Source organism: Phyllopteryx taeniolatus, chromosome 3 (genome assembly GCF_024500385.1).
Source record: "Phyllopteryx taeniolatus isolate TA_2022b chromosome 3, UOR_Ptae_1.2, whole genome shotgun sequence".
NCBI classification, from domain to species: domain Eukaryota; kingdom Metazoa; phylum Chordata; class Actinopteri; order Syngnathiformes; family Syngnathidae; genus Phyllopteryx; species Phyllopteryx taeniolatus.
Window position 1 is genome coordinate 24,226,265 of NC_084504.1, and position 16,833 is coordinate 24,243,097.

Below are 16,833 nucleotides of genomic sequence, written 5' to 3' on the forward strand. Positions count from 1 at the left end.
GGCCCTTTGCATGTTCTCCGCAGAGAGCCAGAAGCAACTCAGGAAGGATCGAGCATATCTTGTTTTAATAATGTTAGGACAGCACATTGAGAGCAGAGGGAGCTGAGCAATCTAAAATTCATAAATTGAAAATACTCTGCTGAGATGCCCTTTAGCGAGTTTGAGAGTCTGGAAATATAACGCGCGACGGGATAGCGAAGAGCCCGGTGACCGTGAATGGCAGGCGACTAGTGGAAATATAGGTTGGTTGAACACCAGATAGGCCGGATGCACCTTAAAGGTCTCGAGGCATAGATGTCAAGAGTGAGGACCAGGAGTTGTGCTGTTACACGCATACTGTAATTCAACCTGAATCTGAGTCAGCCAAGGTTATTATAGTTCACGAAAACAAACAAAATAAGCAAAACTGAGATTGAAAAAATAAATAAATAAAAAAACACTTTCATTAACAGAATGTGTTTTTTTTAAAACAACTCTTTTCAAAACTAATCCAAATGGACTACATCCATCCATCCATTTTCCAAACCGCGTTATCCTCACAAAGGCGTGCTGGAGCCTATCCCAGCTATCTTTGGGCGAGAGATGGGGTACACCCTGAACTGGTCGCCAGCCAATCGCAGGGCACAAAGAAACAACCATTCGCGCACACATTCACACCTAAGGGCAATTTAGAGTCTCCAGTCAACCTACATGCATGTTTTTGGGATGTGGGAGGAAACCAGAATGCCCGAAGAAAACCCACGCAGGCACGGGGAGAACACGCAAACTCCACACGGGATTTGAATTCCAGCCCTCAGAACTGTGAGGCAGATGTGCTAACCGTGCCGCCCAAATGAACTACAATAATAGCAAAAATGTCCGAAAAGGTTTCATCTTTGTCACTTCATTTCATACATGATCTTTTTTTGGTAAGTTTTAAATGTATTTATTGTCAGATTTAGGACAGCTGTACGGCTCTACAGCACATCGAGTTTTGAACAGTCTTTCGGGTAACGTAGTCACTTACTGTGTGTCGCCTAGAAAATGATGTCATCTAGCAGCGCCTTCGTATTTGGCTGAAAATTAATCAGCCTATTGAGGATAAGCGGTACAGAAATTTTTTTTTTTTTTTTGGTACCTTAACCCTTACAACAACAAAGATATGAATTACAGGCAGAACATTTGACTGTTTTACAATACCTTGTCCTTTAGTATTTGATGGCATGACTAGATATGTTACACACACACACACACACACACCTTATTTCTTTCCTCAAGTAAGTGTGCATACACAAACAACACCTGGTTAGGTTCAGTTACCAGCACACCGTACATAAAAGTTATACATGGTAGTAATGATTAATGTTGCAGAATTGCAGGCGATACAATCCTTTTAATTTTGTTTGAAGGAGACCCATTTACAGCCAAAGAGCCTTTACTATGAAATTGTATTTAATAGATGGACATTGTATGCATGTTACACAGTAAATTCACATTACCGCATTCATTGCACAATACGTTCTGTTGACTGTTAAACAGTACCTGTACTGCATTTGTTCTGTGGATCGCTCCTCACCTGTTAGTTGTTAGTTAATTAATACATTTTCTAGAAATTGTATCTATTTAGTTTTTACTACATATTTGTTTTTAAATCTCACAACCGGAAAATACCCCATATTACAAAAACTAACACTAATACTAATCATAAGAAAAAATAAAACTAAGCATTTTCAAAATTAAACTAAATAAATTAAACTAATAAAATCTAGCAAACCCATTCGCGGGCACTGTCCTCCCTCGCCCCGCCCCCTGCAGTGTAGCCTTCTACTTGGCAAACTTTATCCATTTTTGAAATCTATGTTTAAACCTATTCATTATATACACGCATCTGATCATAGACATCGCATCGATTGGCCACATCAGGATGTTCGCCATTTTGGGTCAGTCGAGACTTCAGCAACGGTGCCGCGTCATTTTTCTGCTTGGGGTCGCACAAAATCGCCAAACAGCCGCAAATAGATTATGTGGCACTACCTTTCACAGGTAGGTTAAATTGTTTTCTCGCTGTGTTTAAACCATATAACTCGAGCTTGGGAGATAGCATAATGAACAATTCCAGGTGTTCTATGTATTGCCTTGCTCGCTAGCCGTGCTTGCTAGCCCCCAAACAACAACAACAACAAAAGCGAAGGGTTAACTAATCGGGGGTTAATTTTGTTGCAGTGCATTAAATATGAGATTTTAACAGAACTCATTCGCATGCAACTGAACTGTGTTGACTTATGAGAGTTATTTTACAAACTTCCAACTACTTTTGCTCAGTCTCAGCAAAGAGGGCTGGTGATTCCTTATGAGGGGACGGTGCGGATCCTCACACAAGGGGAACATTTCATTCGCCAGTCAGAAGCAGTGCAAAACATGAGTGCGTCCGCTCTCAACCTCAACCAGTTTGTCCGTCCAAACACTGGATCACAGAACATTTTATTTCCCAAGGGGCCACATCGAGGGAACACAATAAGGCAGTGAACGACACCATTTTGGGATCCTGTCAGTGGTCAACTTTGCACAAAATGAGATTCCATCACAGAGATAAAAAAGAAAACACTAACCAGGCTATTGAAGGCAGTCCTTTTCCAAGCTTTTTCAATTGGTTAAATAAAGCAATAAATACCACATTAGTTTTAGCGACTGTATCAAGGTCGGGTTTTCGTGGTGTTGGAGTCCAGGCAAAACGTGGAGGACCCAAGTGCAGGCAAACTGAGAGAAACACAATGGGAGAAAGAAACATGGGCTCTGAAGACAGACGACAAATAACAATGCAACAATACAGACTGAAAGAAAGCAGGGAACTAAACCAACAAATCGACGAGACAACGAAGGACACCTGCACAAGACACGAGTGGCTGGAGGTAGCTGATTGGTTGACGCAAGGGCTGAACGAGAACAGGTGGACACAATAACCAAACGGGCAACATGGGACACAGGAAAACATGAAACAAAACTAAATAGTCAAACACAGAACACGACTGATTGCTATCATATATAAAAATGTAATCATGTGTAAATAAATATAGAGTGTAAACATATATATTTTTTTTTTAAATGTTCATTGAACATAAATGGAATATTATATGTAAATTTGTTTTCATATTTCCTTCATGGACTGACAGCTGCAAAGGGAGGAGTGCTGCATTGTCACCATTCAATTAGCTTTTTCCATTTCCTCTCCAGCTACGCTACGTCGATAAGTAGAAATCATTGAATACAATGATTCGTTTACAGATGTCTTTACAACTGACGGCCATGCCAAGTGTTAAGTGAGCTGACTGCTAACATTTGGCGCCTCCACGGGTATGTGTGCAAGAATTCTTTCTACACACCGAGAAACACATTTTCAGACCACAGCCACACAATGCTCCATAAAATAAAAGCCCTCAGGTGGTTCAGCTGGATCTTGGAAGACGTAAACAAAAATGCTCAAAGGAGTGGAAGGACACCGTCGCATCCAAAGAAATGCCCACACTCACCGCTTTAACTCTTCTAAAGGTAAGCGATGGGTTTAATTTGCCCAATGCCCGCCATGGCACACCTGTTTATAACACTTAATGTTGTGTACGTACGTGTGTGTGTGTGCACTTTATTGAGCAGCAGAATGTGTCCCAGGCGCTGAACTCATGCCCCCCGTCCATGATGTGCTCCGACACCAACACTGACCAGAACCAGACTACTACTGTATGTAAAATTAGATTGGTCAAATACCATTTTATTCTGCTATTGTTTGACTGCATTACAATAAATATGCATCACAAAATACAGCAAATAACCACAGAGGGAGTGTATCAAATTCCCGTTACCAAAAAAAAAAAAAAAAAACTTTTAGCATACAGATCCTTCATTCTGCATGACCAAGCAGCCAAACAGGTGCAGTTAAAATCAGAATCATCAGAATCAGAATCATCTTTATTTACCAAGTATGTCCAAAACACACAAGGAATTTGTCTCCGGTAGTTGGAGCCGCTCTAGTACAACAGACAGTCAATTTACAGAACACTTTGGAGACATAAAGACATTGACAAAAAACAATTGTGCAAAAAGATGCAGAGTCCTCTAGCACTTAGAGCAGTTCGAATGACTAATATTGCAATAGTCCGGTGCAATGACCATTGTGCAAAGGGCGCCGAGACTTCAAGGAGTGTATGCAGTTTAAAGTGACGAGTAGCGCGATAATCTGGGACAATGTTGATTGTGCAAATGTTGCAGATACTCCTCAATCAGTGTGCAAATGGAGCAGATGCTACTCTGGCATGAGTGGCCAGTATATGCAAATAGTGCAGCATGGCGAGACAACTACAGCGAGTGCACGAGTAATACATAATTGGCCCCACAGAAATGTGACAACGAACTCAAGTCAAAAAATTGCTAGCTTGTGTAATGGAATTATAGGTTAGCTGTTTAAGAAGTTGATTGCAAGAGGGAAGAAGCTGTTGGAATGTCTACTAGTTCTAGTTTGCATTGATCGGTAGCGCCTACCTGAGGGAAGGAGCTGGAAGAGCTGGTGACCGGGGTGCGGAGGGTCCGATAGGATTTTGCACGCCCTTGTCTTAGTTCTGGTAGCGTGCAAGTCCTCAAGGGTGGGTAGGGGGGTACCAACAATCCTTTCAGCAGTTTTGATTGTCCGTTGCAGTCGGAGTTTGTCCTTTTTTGTAGCATGGTGTTGAACACTGAGCTGAAGTCCACGAACAGGATCCTCGCGTAGGTCCCTGCACTGTCGAGGTGTTCTAGGATGAATTGCAGTCCCATGTTGACTGCATCATCCGCAGATCTGTTCGCTTGGTAGGCAAACTGCAGGGGGTCTAGCAGGGGACCTGTGACACTCTTGAGGTGGTCCAGCACGAGACGTTCAAAGGACTTCATGACCACAGATATCAGAGCGACAGGCCTGTAGTCATTCAGACCCGAGATTGCAGGTTTCTTGGGGACTGGAATGATGGTGGAGCGTTTGAAACAGGATGGAACTTCGCACATTTCCAGAGATCTATTGAAGATCTGAGTGATGACTGGAGCGAGCTGGTCCGCGCAGACTTTGAGGCAGGATGGGGACACGTGGTCCGGGCCTGCCGCTTTGTTAATCTTTTGTTGTTTGAAGATGCGTCTCACATCCTGTTCATGGATGGTTAACGCAGAGGTCAGAGGTGTGATTGTGGTCGCGGGTGCGGCCGGGTGGGTGTGTGGTGTGAAACTGTCCTTTTCATATCTGCAGTAGAAGGTATTCAAGTCGTTGGCTATTGTGCTATTGTTGTCAGCTTGGGGGGATCGTCGCTTGTAATTAGTCAGCGATTGGAATGCATGCCAGACTGATTTAGAGCGCTAAACTGTTTTTCCAACTTTGCTGCAAAGATCCTCTTTGCAATGTTAATTTCTTTAGTCAGCTGGTTTCTAGCTCGATTATACAGGGCCCTGTCCCCGCTCTGATATGCGTCCTCCTTAGCTTGGCGAAGCTGCTTAAGTTTAGCAGTGAACCACGGCTTGTTGTTGTTGAATGTGCAAAATGATTTTGTAGGTACACAAACCTCTCACAGAAACTGATATAGGATGTGACAGTGTCCGTATATTCATCCAGGCTGCCAGCTGAATTTTCAAAGACACTCCAGTCTGTGCAGTCTAAACAGCTTTGAAGTTCCATCTTTGCTTCATTGGTCCACCTTTTCACTGTTTTCACTGTAGGCTTCGCGTATTTAAGTTGTTGCCTGTACGTCGGTATTAAGTGAATTAAGCAGTGATCAGACGAGCCCAGGGCTGCACGAGGTATAGCACGGTATGCGTTTTTTACCGTAGTGTAGCAGTGGTCTAAAGTATTTTTTTCCCTGGTAGGACAGTCGATGTGCTGCTTGTATTTAGGGAGTTCGTGGTTGAGTTTAGCTTTGTTAAAGTCCCCGAGAATAATGAGGGGTGAGTCCAGGTGTTTTTTTTCAATTTCGTTGACTTTTTCGGCGAGCGTTAGCAGTGCGGCGTTCGTGTTAGCTTGAGGCGGTATGTAGACTCCAGCCAGTATGTACGATGCGAACTCACGTGGCGAGTAGAATGGTTTACAGTTTAAAAATAGCGACTCCAAATGCGGGCTGCAGTGTGTGCTGAGCTGCGTGACGTCCGTACACCATTTTTCGTTGATATAGAGGCATATCCCGCCGCCCTTTGTTTTCCCCGATGATTCCATGTCGCGGTCCGCTCGATGAATGTGAAAGCCGGGAAGCATGACGGCGCCATAGGGTACAACGTCGCAAAGCCAGGTCTCCGTGAAGCACATGGCCGCGGAACGTCGGAAGTCTTTACTGGTCTTTAACAGAAGATGAAGCTCGTCCATTTTGTCGGGTAGGGAGCGTACCTTCGCGAGGTGGATCGACGGGAACGCCAATTTGTGTCCTCTCATGCAGAGTTTCACCTGAATGCCGGCCCGTTTCCCTCTGTGGCGCCGCTTCCGTCTCCATGCGCCGAAAACCACGGACGCCGCTCCGGTGAGTAACTCGGGGAAAAAACTGAGCGGATTTGCGAAAGTTGGTGACAGAAAGTCCGGAGTAGCCTCCTTGATAGTTAGCAGGTCTCCCCTTGTGTAAGTGAGTCGTGTAAGGTCTCCAAAGACGGACGAAAAACACAAAAACAAAAACAATACTAGAGAGCACGTTACCGAGGCGACCACACTGGTAGGCGCCATCTTGGCGCCAAAGACAGCAAAGACACAAATATTAAGACTTTTGTTGCATATAAGAAAACAACTTAAGCCAGACCCTCCCCATCTAACATACACACCTCCTTTTCCCCCACTCAAAAACACACAACACACGATAGATAGCCCAGTCACTTCCATACTAGTAACCACACAGACACTCACCGCTACTACCTCACATAATAAAAGTGTGACAATCCACAAGCCGAGGCAACCTACAAATTGGATGACATGTTGCATAGTCAGCATCAAACTTCCCCCCATTTTATCACAGACTCCAGCGAAGAGATCAATTGCAGCTTTACTCATCCTCAGGCTAAATTGGCTCAGGCTGTTATTTAGTTGAGACGTTGCACCATCAGTGCATAGTCAGCTCATTTCATTGACTGGCTGTCTTTAAACAGTTCAACTCGGGGGACCGAAACTTTAATATAGTCAACAAAAAAGTTGGAATAAACCTTCCGAGCACCTATAATCATGTTACCTGTTCAGTTGTTATACTATTGTTGTGTTACGTATTACCGCCACCTACAGGACTGGAGTGGAACAACATGGACTATAACTTTTTACCATTTGAATTGGCAATCTTTGTTTTTTTTTTTTTTTTTTTTTTTTTTAAACTTACAAAGCAAGATTATACCCAAGATATACGTAACCTATTTACAATGTGAGTTGATAATCAGTTTGTATTTGCCATTACTACCACCTAAAGCAGTGTTCCCCAACCTTGTTTGCACCGCGGACCGGTTTAGAGTAGGCATTTTTCTCACGGACAGGCTGTGGCGTGCATATATATATATATATATACGTGTACACACACACGCTTGCCTCGCTTCTGCTTCCTCCTTCGCCGTTCGTGGCGCATCCACTGTGGGCGCGATGGAGGAGTGGGAGTCAGAGTTGTTGTAGGCAGCCAGTCCAGACTGCAGTCCCGTAGCTCCTCACCGAGAGTATACTTTTAACTCTTTAAAAGTAGTTCTGCCTGTGTCGAGAAGCAACCTACGACTGTATCTGTATCAGAGCGGACTTTGTGCGTGAGCGTTAACTGTTGCGATAAACCCATATTTTAAGTAGGACTCCTGATATAGTGTTGTTTCGTTCACGAATGTTTTGTTGAAAAGAACAAATCTTTTCAGTAAATGTAATGAATGTAATTAGTTTGCACTTTGCATTTTTGCACACATACCTACATAACATCATATGCTACTTGTCGAAAATGTAGCCACTTCAATGTTTTTCCAACGTTTTTGTTGACTATATTAAAGTTTCAGCCCTGATTGATACCAACATTTGCACAATCAACATTGTCGCACTACTCGTCACTTTAAACCGCATACACTCCTTGAAGTCTCGCCACCCTTTGCACAATGGTCATTGCACCGGACGATTGCGAGATTAGTCATTCGAACTGCTCTAAGTGCTCTGCATCTTTTTGCACAATTGTCAAAAAAATCAAATAAATTGTACCGGCATTACCAGATAACTAGCAAGCCTTTATTGCTCAGTGACTGTTTTTCTCAATGTCTTTATGTCTCAAAAGTGTTCTCTGTCAATTGACTGTCTGTTGTCGTACTAGAGCGGCTCCAACTATCGGAGACAAATTCCTTGTGTGTTTTTTAGGACATACTTGGCAAATAAAGATGATTCTGATTTTTGGGCTCCAGGAAAAAGGAGGGAACATGAAAAATGTCTGTAATGGATACTGCATGGATCTATATCGGGCATTTCCATAATGTGTGCCAACTTTCCATTAATTATCTACACTCAGGAGAAAAGTAATTCTGCTGTTTGCAGAGTCAGTGCGTACAGTATAATCTATTTGCCACTGTAATGAGATTTACTCCTAATGTACTAAACACATATCTACTGCTAACTGCATGGATTGATATAGATAGATAATTATGTACATTATACATTGGTAGATTATGATGTGCATTTCATGCAGTCCGCCAAAATGCAAGCATGGTCAAATATAACAAAGACTGACGTGTCGTCCAATGTCACTTCATTGCATACACCTGCTCAATTCAAGATCTGTATAAAAAAAGTCTACCTTTAAAAATATAATAAATTGTGCAAATTTTTGATTGACATAGTCCGAGTTAATAATTTAACAATATTTTTATGCTGTGGTTGTGGCGTAGAACTGTATCATACTGTTCATTCATTTACATCAGAGGAAAATAGTGAAAATATATATATATATATATATTTTTTTTTTTTTTTTTTTTTTTTTTTTTGGAAGGTAACTTGAAGGCCTCAGAGGGGTCCGAAACAATAGCGGAGCAGACGTACGCAAGCGGAGCTGTCAATCATTGCGGCCCACAGCAAATGGGAAATAGAAGCAATCATCACAGCTGGTTAATTTTCAAAGAGGAAACGGAAAGTGTTTGAGGCAAGAGAAGCAGTTTTCCACTGGACAATAATTGGGCTACTGCCGATGAGACAAAGCAGACTCCATGCCGGGCAAATGCAAAATAGACTTTTTTTGAATGCCTTTGGTTTACTTTTTGGCTCTTAAATCTGCAGTTAAACCTAAGAGTAAATTTAAAGGCAACATACACTACGTTGACAGAGTTAGGGCTGTTCGGCTTTTGGGGTGAAACAGGATGTTTCCAGAGGGAAGTTGCCACCAAGCGTACCTGTAGTAAGTTGTGCAAAAAGTACTGAACGCATTGAACAGCTCGACATGTACATTCAAATGTTTCAAGAAGGTCAAATTAAGTTTAGCTGTAAAGGTTCCATCCATCCATCCATTTTCTGAGCCGCTTCTCCTCACTCGGGTCGCGGGCGTGCTGGAGCCTATCCCAGCTATCATCGGGCAGGAGGCGGGGTACACCCTGAACTGGTTGCCAGCCAAGCGCAGGGCACATACAAACAAACAACCATTTGCACTCACATTCACACCTACGAGCAATTTAGAGTTGTCAATTAACCTACCATACATGTTTTTGGGATGTGGGAGGAAACCGGAGTGCCCGGAGAAGACCCACGCAGGCACGGGGAGAACATGCAAACTCCACACAGGCGGGGCCGAGGATTGAATCCCGGTCCTCAGAACTGTGAGGCAAACCAAATTACCCTAATGTATTTTTTTGGGGTATTGTAAACTCCCACCCATGACTTGGAAGGTAGTCTGGTCAAAGAGCCAGCGCCACCTTTAAGCTACACTGGACTAAACTGTCTGAAACACTCTCATGTCAAAGCCCAAAGGTAAGCAGAGCTGCAGCGTAACCACAGCATTTATACTATATTAGATTCTGATAAGCAGCATACACTTGAATGTTGGGCTAAATTTTCCACATGGGGACAATGTGTCCGCACTAATCCAATACATTAATTGACAAAGTGTAATTCAGTAGCGAGGTGATGAAGTGCTGCCTCCACGAGAAATAATAAAATCGAATCTTAATGGATGCTTGCTTAATGAGGGGACATTTGGTTAGATTAGACAGTGGCCATTCATTTGCATTGCAGACGTGTAGGGCTGAACATTTCCTGCTCAAGAAGGAGTCTCCAGAAGTCTCCAATAACAACATAAAAAGACGCTCGATTTGTTGCCAGTCACGTTTAAAAAAAATAATAATTAAAAAAAAGAAGTCGCTTGATGAATGAACCGAACATGGACATTTTTGGAATGTGAAAGGAAACTGAGGTTCCCACGCACGCATGAGGAAAACATGCAAACTCTTCAGAACCTCAGAACTGTGAGCCAGACTTGCTAACTAACCACTTCCCACAGCGCTCGGCGCGCAAAAGCCAAATAGGAATTTGGTAACACTGAGCGGTCACTATTGAAACCTAAAAAAAGCAAAATGCCTCCCAACAAGCACCAGTGCTGTGAGGAAAGGGTTTTTAAGAATTATTTAACTAAATTCTTTCAATTTTGCAGAAAATACAATTGAGTGCAGTTCTACAGTAAACAAAAGTAAGATTGTATTCATTTGTTTTGCGTTTGGTGGCGGTTATGAACGACCGGCGAGGAAGGATCACATTACAGTAAAAGTCTTTGTTGCGTGTGTGTGACCGCTTGTACCAGAGGAAGGGGCAGTGTACTAAACTTCCGTACACATCAAATCACTCCTATTAGCTATCTACTGGACTTTGCGTTTTAATTGGGGTCAAGCGCAGTTCAAATGACCTCGTGTGAGTACGCCCCAGCTCATTAGCTTGGATGTGATCAATGGCTGCATGGCGTATCAGCAGGAATGTGCATTTTCCTGCAGATAAAGTAGCTCATGCAGAGTTCCCGCTGCGTTAAAACACTTGAAGTGCAACGTACAGGAAAAAAAAGATGCAGCTGATATCGCATGCTGTTTGATTAAATCATATGAATTATGCTCACAAACTTGCTACTAATGCCCAATATGATCTTGTGCACTTTCTTTGATTGGTTTAACAGTATTTGGATGAAAGGTTTATTTGAGCCAGCAAGAAGAATCACGATGAGTGCCGACGCATTTCCAAGCCTCTCCCCTAACATTACACACTGAATTTCAATTACAAAAGCAAGACTCTTAGTAAAACTCTGTGGAGGATTTGGCATTTAAAAAGGTCAATTTCCCCAATGAAAAACTAAGAGACAGCCCTGTTTGGAGGAAAACATCTCAAAGTATTCTGAGAATACTTATATATATATATCTCAATATTCTTGAGAATTCCCAAGCGCCGAGGGCAAATTGAACTCGCAAGAAATGTCATCTTGTCAAATTAACTTCAAATTCAAGTTTATTATGGTTGCCTGCAACAGACAGTATTTCTAAGCAGAGGCAGCAGCCATCACAAGAGATTAGCATAAACGTTACCATCGTATCAGTTTTATCAGAACGGGCCAACGTGCAAAACAGTAAAGAATGTGTCTGGAGCTAAGGCACGGCTAACGTTTTATTGAAGAGGAGACTAAGGGCTGCTGCAGCGAAGTGGAGACCGTGAACTTTATCACGTTTCCTCTTTTCTGTGGCAGCATCACAATTCTCTACAATAGAAATACGATTTTTGTTGTTTTACTTAGTTACAAAGAACAAATTATAAGATGGTTTGGCTGTATTTATTTGTGCAATGACACACTTACCAATGCTTCAAAAATTCTTCCACGACTTCTGTATTCATAATTTGTCAAAACTCCCAACAAAAGGCGTTGTCGTTCTACCCTTTGTAGTATTCTGACTGGCGGACAGTGTTGCTTGCAAATGTTCTTTTATGTGAAAAGCGAGGGGGAAAAACAGTTCCACAGAGATTGTTTGAAAAAAAAAAAAAAAAACCCCGTGTGTACCTATTGTAGCCAGACATTTATGCAACAGAGCAATAGGACAGAGGCAAGCGCAAATAGAAATGGAGAATGTCAAAGAAATTGCAGACATGAAAGCATCCTTGAATTCAGATGAGCCACGAAATTGAGTTTCATTGGCTCCACCATTTTCATGATGTGATCAAGTTCAAAAAGCATGAGTATTCATTTTAGGGTCCAATATTTGAACAATAACAATAATTTTTGCCGAGAGAAAAAAGGCTGTAAGACAATTTTATTAGAATAACGCTGTCATTTTATGTGAGAATAGGAAAGAAGTGTGACAAATTTATGCGTCCACCTTTGCGGAAACAGTTTGGAAATTTGGGGTGAAAACATTTTGAGAAAAAAAAAGTGTAATACCGTGAACATAACAGATAATAGATAATAGACTGGCCAAAACATAGTTTGAATTGATCAAAGAATTACTGTGAAACGGCGTATTACATCTTTTTAGCAGTTTTATTTATTGTTGGATTATATCAGAGCTAGCGGACTTTTTCCTGCCACTTTTTTACGACGCTCACCAAGATCTGCGGAGAGCGATTCCGCTGTAGACGGGTTCCTGATGAGCCGTCCGCATATCCCGGCTGGCCGACTACACATCAGGTACATGAGGCATTTTCAAATTTAGACTGTGCTTCATCTTTTTCACAGATTTCAATGACATTCGCAAGTCTCAGGAAATGTCCACTTATAGGATTTCCACGCAGCCTCCGCTGTCAATTTATTGCTTCTCTTTGGCGTTTCCGCGTTCATTCCCAGTTTAGGGGCGGTGGGTGTGGCAGAAGTCTGGATGGGAGAAGATGACTTGATGAAAAGGCCCAAAACGATGTCCATAAAGCATATTTGGGTGAGTTCGGTGTCGATGAACTTGACTTCAACCCCATCAAACACGGTTGGGAAGAAATAAAACGGCAAAAATTCCCACATAAACGCTCCAAATATCTTTTAGAAAGCCTTTCCAAAAGAGTGGAAGCTTTTTTTTCCCCACCCACTTAAATTGTCCTGTCCTGTCCATGGTTCAGTAAATGAAAAAGATGGAACATCAATAAAGTCCCACGGACATCCGGCGAGCAATCTAACACAATGAAAACCCCGTGAGCCATCCATCATCTTTTTGACTTTGTGTCCGACTTTGTAATGGCACTCTGGACGTTTGCACTGAGTCATCGTTCTGTCAACGGCGTAATATTGCAACAAAAACGTCGTACACTGTCACCAAGAAAGAAGGCAGGTGAAGAAAGTTTCACCACATAAGCACTTTCATGTCATCAGTACTCCTATTAAACAAAAACAGAACAAGACAAAAAAAGTCCATTTGGGAGAATTACTGGAGCTGACCGTGCCCCCACCTTTCCCAAAAAAATTGAAATAAATCATTACTGTCCAGAGATACAACAAAATTGATACAGCAGGCAGCAGTAGTTGCATTTGGCAATATCCAATGCTGATAACTGCAAAAAAATGTGAGATGGCCAATTTAATTGTTGCAACCGAGTGTGAAGGCAATTGGCATTCCAGAGCGGAGGCCGGACTGGAGTCCTTCATCATCATTCATCGTGTGATGGAATATGCTAACATGTGGACACACAGGAGTACCAATCAATAATCCTGCACACATCCGGAATCCTTGGAATTTTCTCTCTTGCCTTACGGTTCCTTTGTTCCTTTTTTTAGGAAGAAGTTAATATTATGAGATTAAGGTAGGAATTGTATCCCAAAAGAAAGAATAGTTGTGAAATACTATGCAATGTCCTTTATGAAGGAAAATAGGTGTAATATGAGAATAACGTTTTAACATTATGAGACTTGAGGGCTATAGAAATGAACTTCTCGACTTGACTCTTGGGGTGGTCGCAGAAGAGTTGTTGTCGCCAGGCGTGGCGGTCGTTCATCTGCCTGGCGGCAAAACAGCTCGTTAAGTGGCCACTCTTCCCGAGGAATGAGACAATTTTGGGGGGAGCGATGACAATAGGCACAAAACTCATCCTCTGCCTTTCTAGTCTTTCAAACCATTTCCAGAATTTGGATGTTGTTTTTCTCAAAGGAATTTCCTCTCTTTTTTTGTGATGCAAAGGAATTGCTGATTCTGGATTTGAAGAAACTGCTCTGCGATGTTGTGCCATTTGTTTGTGTGAAGGCTGCCTGGTCTCTCCAGTGTAGAGCTAATTGTACTCCTCACTGCACCACAACTGAGTTTTGGCGCGTTTTCTTCTCAGGATTTTGTCCTTGGGGTGAACCAGCTTTTGTCTGAGGGTGTCAGTGGGTTTGAAATGGATTGTTATGTCACGTCACGAAAAAAATCCCTCTGAGTTTCTCTGACGAACCAGCTACGTAACGAGCTATCACATTGCGCCTACTGTCTTCTATCCTTAGACTCGGCTGTAGTGGCTCTTCTTCTCGTGACGGATTTGACAAAAGCCCCGGATGAGTGTCTGCTTCTTCTTTTGCCAGTTGTCGGTGGTGGGGATCTTCTCTGCTTTGTCCTCAAGGGTTCTGATAACCTCCAGCTTGCGTTCTAATGGCTGATGGGAGTCCAAGAGAAGGTCTGTGTGGGTAGGTTTTCTGTAGACCTCAGTGTAATTACATGCGAAAACATTAGAATTGCCCGTAGGTGTGAATGTGAGTGTGAATGGTTGTTTGTTTTTATGTGCCCTGCGATTGGCTGGCGACCAGTTCAGGGTGTGCCCCGCCTCCTGCCCGATGACAGCTGGGATAGGCTCCAGCACGTCCGCGACCCTTGTGAGGAGAAGCGGTACAGGAAATGAATGAATTTTGTCAAAAAAGGTTTAATACTGTAATAAATACGTAAATTTATGAGGAAGGTTGAATATTATGAGACAAGCTGAAATATTACGAGAACAAAGTGGTAATTTTACCATTTTTAAAAAATGGACAATGCTGACAATGTAATTTTGAGGCAAAAATACATGCTGTAAGAAGGAAAGTGAGACTTTATGTGAAAAAAGGAGGAGGAAAATGTGTGATACTGTAAAAAAAACAAAGGAGTAATATTCAAGAATAGAGTTGTAATTTAAAGATGGAAAAAAAAGTGTGAGTAAGAATTTTAGAAAAATAAAAGTGTACAATAAAGTGAAATACATTTTAGGAGGGAAACAATTGTATTGTGGGATAAAAGTTGCGATTTTACGAGAAATGTCATTCTCCCGCTGTCACCCTCCTCCCAAAGGTGCTTTCCCCACGCCAGGCACAACAAACTATTGTTTGCGGCGTAAGGTAACAAAGCTCGTCACCATGGATACAGCAGCGTCCTGTGAGCCGTGAGTGGGCCTCTTTGCTTTCGAAAAAGGAGCAATTATCTAGTGACCTCAAACCCAAGCGACAGCATTAACAAAGCAAATAGTTGTCCATTTGCGTGTGACAGCTGAGGAAGTTTCATTTCAAAGTTTCAAACAATCCTCACAAACATGCTCGTACTCCTCCACAGGGATTGGCCTTATTCAGACGGACGGGACAAGCAGCTTGAAGCAAGAATAGTTCACCTGGAAGGGCCAAAGGCTCATGACCTCATGCGTGAGCATTTAAACACACACACACACACACACACACACACAGCCGGCATCGTAACAACTTTCAAGTGACACACGAGGCCTCGCGCTCTCCGATCGTCTTGGACATTTTCACGCGTGAGACCTCCGTGTTGATCTCCAAGTTGCTCTCCTAAGAGCGACAGTGCCATTTTCACTTCGCCGCAGCTCTAAAAAAAAAACCTAAAAAAACCCTGAAATTATTCAGCGTCCACCGAGACGTGATTTCATTTTAGCTGAGAGATGCTGATCCTTGACAAAGCTCAACGAGGGAAATGACTCACTGTTTGGCTCCTTGAAGACGCCACTTCTCGATCGCAGCGGTTTGACGTTGGAATATGTCGCATCTCTACTAACGAGCACATATCAGTGACACATTTGGGAAGAAAAAGAAAAGCGTCTAAAAAGAGCTTTTCAACATGACGCCATACGAACTCCTCGGGCGGCAAAAGCTCAAGCATACTCATAGTAGATAAACCCTTTGCATTTCATTTGCCCAAGGCGGTGCGATAACAGCTTGAAAGATGATTTTAGCTCTCTTCTGTACTTGTCAGCCAAAAGAAGAAGTTACATGAGGTAAATTTGCATGAGGTAAAAGGGAGATGGTGCACCGGCTGTAATTGACTTTTTAACAAGTAAATAATTTTTTTTTTTCAAACTGTACGCATGGTTGAAATCCAGACATAGTTAATGAAGGAACCTGTGTTTAAAATCACCTATTACCTCTCGCGGTTCCTAGCGTGTTCGTTTTCGTGAAGGAACTACGATTATAACGACGTGTTAAAAACCAAGCAGTTTATTCCTGACAGAGGAGTCGATACCTGCGTCAGAGCTCGGGGTCAGCAGCTACGCTTATCCAAGCCTCAGCAGAGACAGCGCAGACTGAACAAAGCTATCTGTTCCTGCCCCCGACTTATACAATATTTAAAAGAGGAAGCATAGAATCGCTGTCGTCTGATTGGTCCACGGTCCCGTCTGACGTCATCATTGCTCTGCAGAATGATGGCCATTTGCCGCTGGCTCCAGGCGCGGTCTTCTCGTTTGCAGCAGCCATTGTCTTCTCCAACATCTGTTCTTTGTGGCCTCCACATGCACCCTGCTGGGAGCTTTTCCTGCAACACCCTTATCTGATTTCCATTTTATACTTTCTGCAATAAACACCCTTGTTTACCCCCAGACCAGTTACACAATAGAACCCTTTAGTAACATGATCATTGAGGGTCTTGCTGATTAACGGACGTTTCTGTTGCTCGGATGAATGGCAGAGACATGCTGTTTTGACACTGAAATGGATA

The 16,833-nt window shown here is 42.6% G+C and overlaps 1 long non-coding RNA gene across 1 annotated transcript; it reads left to right on the plus strand.

Annotated features, from left to right (window-relative positions):
• Window positions 1–2,993: 2,993 nt before the first annotated feature.
• On the plus strand, window positions 2,994–16,833 carry LOC133475892 (uncharacterized). The gene is made up of 5 exons (XR_009787979.1): window positions 2,994–3,330; window positions 3,411–3,525; window positions 3,628–3,711; window positions 15,439–15,524; window positions 16,537–16,833. It is a non-coding gene; the product is annotated as an uncharacterized LOC133475892 (long non-coding RNA).